The following is a 6806-nucleotide window of genomic DNA, read 5'->3' on the forward strand; positions in this document are numbered from 1 at the left end:
TTCACTAGAAAACAAATACCCGATGTTGACATATGTATATATGTATGTAAGAGAAAAAGGTGCCTTGTATTAGTTTCACTACAAAACATAATACCCGATGTTGACATATGTATGTATGTAAGAGAAAAAGGTGCCTTGTATTAGTTTCACTACAAACAAATACCCGATGTTGACATATGTATGTATGTAAGAGAAAAAGGTGCCTTGTATTAGTTTCACTAGAAACAAATACCCGATGTTGACATATGTATGTATATAAGAGAAAAAGGTGCCTTGTATAACAATAGGACTCTTAGAACATCTGTGTATAAAAACAAATTTTATATAAATCACTCTGGATATTTAAACGTGTTGTCTTTAAATCCCTGTATATTACAAACATTTCCATACATGTTAATACAAAAATGTGCTTTGTTTATGTCCTTTTGTAATAGAAGGAAGTTCGTACATGTTTATATACAAACGAGTTTTGTGGAACCTCTGTGTATCAGAAGACATATACATGTGTTTTGTTAAACACCCCGTGAATAAAAGAGTGTTAGTGTATATATATAATCGTAGTTTGGGTTAATTGGGAGAGTGTGAAAGTTTTGTGGAACCTCTGTGTATCAGAAAATGTATCTGTGTATCAGAAGACATATACATGTGTTTTGTTAAACACCCCGTGAATAAAAGAGTGTTAGTGTATATATATAATCGTAGTTTGGGTTAATTGGGAGAATGTTACATGGAATGCAATTGGTTCAGGTATATAACAGAATCAATAGACAAATGAAGAATGTAGAAATAGTTTCCTTTTTTGTCTGTCTATTAGTGTTCATTTACTTTCTATCCATATACTTTTCCTCTCTCTCTTTATGTGTTTATCTATTATCTATAACTATTTCTCAATTTGTCTATCTAGCTATCTTTTCTCTATCTGCTTGTTTCTTGTTGTTCTGGTCTTTTATCAGTTTCTCCGTCCGTTTGTCTCTGTATGTGCATCACATACACGCAAAATCAGGTAATAATGTATGTTCTTGGCTACCTTATCAATGTTTTATTTCATAATCAACCTTGTAGATTGTGACCTATGTACAACGCTACTAGTAAAATATTATCGTAGTTGTGTTATATTTACTCACATACACGTATATAGATGTATTATAATAACTCAATCGCGTGCTTATTATATTGCTCTTTAGCCTTAGCACCTAGAAATTCAACAGTTTTTTTTCTCTGACAATATTACTTTTAGAGGGCGTAAAATAGCGTGAAATGAACTTGATTTAGTATTTACCATTTATTTTGCGTGTGAATAGAGAGAATGTACTCGTTTCTGTTTGTTTTCTATGTTCTTTGTAAACCGAAAATATTTATCGACTTTTTCTTCTATTCAGTCAAAACCAATCGTTAACTGGGAATGTCCTTGTTTGCATTTTCTTTTTCTTCATTTGCATGTAGCATATTTTATTTACATAATATTGTGCAGAAGCATATTAAACTATTATTTTATGGTTTGTCTTCGTGTTGTGCGTTTTGTAGTAAGGATATTTATTTGCCAACATTTATAATTTTGTGTTACAACTTTAGCTGATAGGTATCAATGTTCGATTGTTCCCAAATATTGATTACCAATAGACAGATACATGTATTTAGAAATAAATTATTTGGACATATATGTTTGTGCACGAGGATGATGGTAAATTTAATAAGTTGTAATAAACTCTATGCATAGCTTAGGAGATACGGAATTTTAAAGTAATTCAAAGAACCCATGAATGAAAACAAATCACAATATGTTATAACATGTCAACCACACTAAATATGCCATATCCAGTGCCGACGAGATCGTTTGCACAATACCAAGGCTCTTCAGGCTGGTGAGATATGACAGACAACAATGATCTGTTTTCATAAACAAATGATATAGTGTGAATTGCAATTATTATAAATGTTACTTAAGTTATTTCCATATTAGACTTTTAGGGTAACAATTAATAATACAACATGATTTATTTTATTTATAATATATAACTGATTTATTTATTAACATAGAGAGAGCGGCGCTGAAAGTACATGTGGCTGGAGTTACAGTTGAGATTAGCCGTTTGTCACCTAGAATAATTAGAACAACAACAGTTTTTTTTCAGTTGAATTAAGAAACTTAAAACAAACCAGTTCTTACAATATATTCGAAATTTAATCATTTATTGAACAAGTATGGGTTGGCCATCTATCGATCTCGGAAAAATCCAGTTAAACGTATAGTACATAACCACAAGTTAAGACATTCGAAAATACTGTTCTCGTTTTTTTACGTGTTTTACAAGTTTACATAGATGCATAAAATCACAATGGAACTCTATGGTGATCGTCTTTTCATACTGTAGGTTTTAATTGTCTTTAGGTCGCGGTCGCTGCATACATGTTAGGATTGTGAACCTTCAGTGATTTTTGTTGAACTCATTCCAAAACTTTAAAATATTTGATTTTGTTATATTACTGAATTAGATTTGGGTGTTATGGCTGGTTAAGAACATAACGTGGTCGGAAACTTTTACAACCGCTTAAATGTCACGATATTTTGTTTCTGTTTTAGTAATATATCTTTTAAAAAAATGAACTAGAAAGAAATCTGGTTCAGTTTAGGAAAAATTCGGATATTAATAATATGAATTGTAGCTTCTCATATCTAAATTTACTCACCTGACAAAAAAGTGTGTTTGTTTCTTCAGAAAAGCCGTTCTGTCCTTGAGATGAGATATTACCATTTTCATAATATATCACAATCCATTAAAACCAGTCTTACATACAAAATACATCATCACAACATTGTCACATAGCAACACGATAACTTGTTATCGGGTAACTATGAGCATGAAAATCGCATATGAATAAATAACGTACTTCTAGAACAAATACTTTACATCAGAGGTTAAACTTATTTATATCAGAACAAAAAAAAAGCTATTATATATTGCTTGTGATTTTCCATTTGTGCTTAATTCACTTTTGTTTATCTATTTGTTGTTAAGCACAAAGCTTACACAATGGGCTATATGTGCTCTGCCTATCGCGGGTATCGCAAACCGATTTTTGCCGTTTTAAGCCTTCAAACTTATTGCTGAGCCATCAGGGTTAATAAACTTTTAATCTCAAATAATGCTTGAAAATAATAAAAATATATTATAATAGACACGGTATTGTCTAGTGGTTAATATGCTGGGCTGCTGATCCGAAAGTCTAAAGTTCGTGCACAATGTCACCGAACAAGCTTCGTGCTTTCGGGTATGGGTGCATTATAAAAGTGATAAGTAGTCCCGTTAGTCGGTTCAAAACCGGACAAATCCCTTCTGGCAGTTTCTCCTTTGGTCAGTAGCTCAAAACAGTGACTACTATAACTGAACCTTATGGTCTTTGAAATGACCGTCAAGTTCATACGTCAAATAAGGTGCTCTTCGGGTCAAAAATACCAGTTCTTTTACATATTACAAAGCTGACTTGCATGGCAAACTATGATAACCAAAAAATTAATGACACATTTTAATTTTTAGACATTGACTGAGTACATAATAAGCGCTTTGCAATCTCCAGGTCAAAGTCAAACACCAAATTTATGTACCTGTGTAATTAGTGGGGAAAACACTAGTTCCTTTGATTGTTAATCTGTTTTCTTAAGTTTGGCATAACTTAGCTTTCTTTCGCTTCTATCTAGGTTTTAAGTGCCCAACAGAGGATGGAATACCGGAATTGCTCGTGGGAATTTACATTGTTTGGTTGAACTATTGCCAGTTGGCATTCAAACAAGTAAAACTGCACCAAATGTATTTTAGGATTTATTATTATATAGACTTTGTTTGGTCTTGATTTTCTGAAAGAACGAAGTTCATTTTTTTCTTAAGAAGTTACTAAGTTTGAAGATACCCCTAAAATAAAATGAAAATTTATAAAAGAAATAAAAAGAAGGATTTTTTAAAATTAATTACGACAAATAACAATATAAGCTTAATTTTCGAATTTTCTGAGCCTTCTTAACTCTCCTTCTGGTGTGTGTGTGTGTGTGTTTTATTTTATTTCTTGATTATCTTTGTTTGTTTGTTGGTAATTAAGCACAAAGCTACACAATGGGCTGTCTGTGCTCTGCCCACCACGGGTATCGAAACCCGGATTCTAGCGTTGTAAGTCCGCAGACATACCGCCGTGCCACTGGGGGTGATTATCTTTGTGTCAGGAATTCCGAAGTACACAAGGGCTACTATAACTTGTAGTTTGAGTGTTTTAGGTGCGTGAAAAACTTCATTTATTGTAATTGCTTGAACACTGCTACAACACTAATTTTGTATATTTATAATAATTAAGGTAATAAACTCAAAAGTCAAATTCTGAAGTCTTTAATAATGTCGTTGTCATAATTATAATTTAATTCAATGTTATTTTGAAGTTATTTGCACGACAAAAACCTTGTATAAAAGATTAGTTTTCTTACTGTTTCAATGTGTTGTTATAACTAACAAGCGATAGACCTTTCCACTTTCCCTAGTTATATAGGAAAATATGTTTGAGTATGTAAATACAAAAAATAAAATGTCATTTCCAGAAAATGCAACGTATACAGATGACACTTTACATGAGACTTTTGTCGAATTAAGTCATAACCAGTTTTATGACGTAAATGTCACTCTTTTCAGTTACGCTATAAAAAACCCAGGCGCAGATAGATCTTCTGCACGTGTCAGATATACGTACAGAAGAGGAACAGGCACTTCGCAAAACCCGCTTGTAAAATGTAATTATTTTGTATTATATATATATCTAATATGTATGCTAGCATTTTTACAAAAGAAATAAAAATATGTTGAATGGCCGTTAAAACAATGGGATAAAAAAATTGACATAATATAATGCACTTAACCCTAGAAATATAGATGGCTTTCTCGACCCCATCAGACGTTTAAGCACAATTTTTTAACTATTTATGCATTAAATTGCTTATGGGTTTATGACTTTGAATCTTTTGTGACTCATGTTATTATGGGCCCTTCAGTGGCACAGCGGTATGTCTGCAGACTTACAACGCTAGAATCCGGGTTTGGATATCCGTGGTGGGCAGAGCACAGATAGCCCATTGTGTGTAGCTTTGTGCTTAATTACAAACAAAACAATGTTGTTATGGATCCTGTAACAAACAAACAAGAAACTTCCAATATTTTATTTAATAACTTTAATTACTCCTGAGTTTTGGGGGAGGTCCAGGGTGCGATAAAAGAGTAACGATCAAACCCCACTATTCGATCAGACAAGAGTTGGTGGTGCGTACTTTTAATTAGCTGCCTTTCTGCTTGTCTAACAGTTGAAAATTCTGGTGGACAAAGAGCAGATAGTTCTTATGTAGCTTTGTGTGAAAATTCCAACACAAGAAAGCAGCTTGCACTTTCCGATATGTTTTGCATATTTGAAGAAATGAGTACTTCATCCAATTTCTTTTAGGTTAGTTATTTACACTGACTGCTATTACAAGCAAATCATGAAATCTCTAAATAATACGTAACATATGGACCTTAATGGCAGTGAACCATATGTAAAGAAATCTGTAATTTGAGGTTTAACGGATATCTTAATGGTAGTGAACCGTATGTAAACAAATCTGTAATTTGAGGTTTAACGGATACCTTAATGGTAGTGAACCATATGTAAACAAATCTGTAATTTGAGGTTTAACGGATATTTTAATGGTAGTGAACCATATGTAAAGAAATCTGTAATTTGAGGTTTAACGGATACCTTAATGGTAGTGAACCATATGTAAACAAATCTGTAATTTGAGGTTTAACGGATACCTTAATGGTAGTGAACCGTATGTAAACAAATCTGTAATTTGAGGTTTAACGGATACCTTAATGGTAGTGAACCATATGTAAACAAATCTGTAATTTGAGGTTTAATGGATACCTTAATGGTAGTAACCGTATGTAAACAAATCTGTAATCTGAGGTTTAACGGACACCTTAATGGTAGTGAACCGTATGTAAACAAATCTGTAATTTGAGGTTTAATGGACACCTTAATATATAGATGGTAATAAATGATAACGACACAGCTGTTTAAATGAGATATTGGCTATAAATACTGTAGTAATTTCCTTATTCAGATAGTCGAACATAAATGTCTTCTACAACATGTTGTTATCCCAAATAAGAACACAAACGGGAAATACATTTTACAGTGCGAAAACTATAAACACTGTAGCTAAATGATGTCAGATCAGAGAGCACTTGTAACTTGTAGATACGTATTACTTAATTTACAAATATGGAGACGATAATTCATAATCTTATTAGTTTAGAAGATGTGAACGTTCGAAAAAAGAACCTCGTATTCATTAAACCTCAAATTACAGATTTGTTTACATACGGTTCACTACCCGGCCTGAAAAGTTTGAGAATCACTGATCTATATAAAATGCTAACAATTATTAGATTTTCGAGATGTGGATCAAAAATGGAAAAACATGTCGGGTGATAACAAACCTTTTCCTTTTTTATATCCTATTTAATTTTAGATTGTGCAAATATTTATTTAATGACTTGTGTGAAAAGTTAAGAAACGTACAGACGCATATGTGACTCGAAATGTCATCACCTTTCTCTCTAGAGATGCGGAAGAGATTTGAAAACCAGTGGTAACTTACATTTTGTTAGTACTAAACTAAGGAAGACAAGGCTTGTCAGATGTTTCCAGGTGAAAAGTTTTACAGTGACAGTAATCAGTGTTCATGCCCATTTACCATCTCTTTCCTGAACATGTTTTATGTACTTCATATCTCG

The sequence above is a fragment of the Limulus polyphemus genome, unplaced genomic scaffold (assembly GCF_000517525.1).
Source record: "Limulus polyphemus unplaced genomic scaffold, Limulus_polyphemus-2.1.2 Scaffold5368, whole genome shotgun sequence".
Taxonomy (NCBI): Eukaryota; Metazoa; Arthropoda; class Merostomata; order Xiphosura; family Limulidae; genus Limulus; species Limulus polyphemus.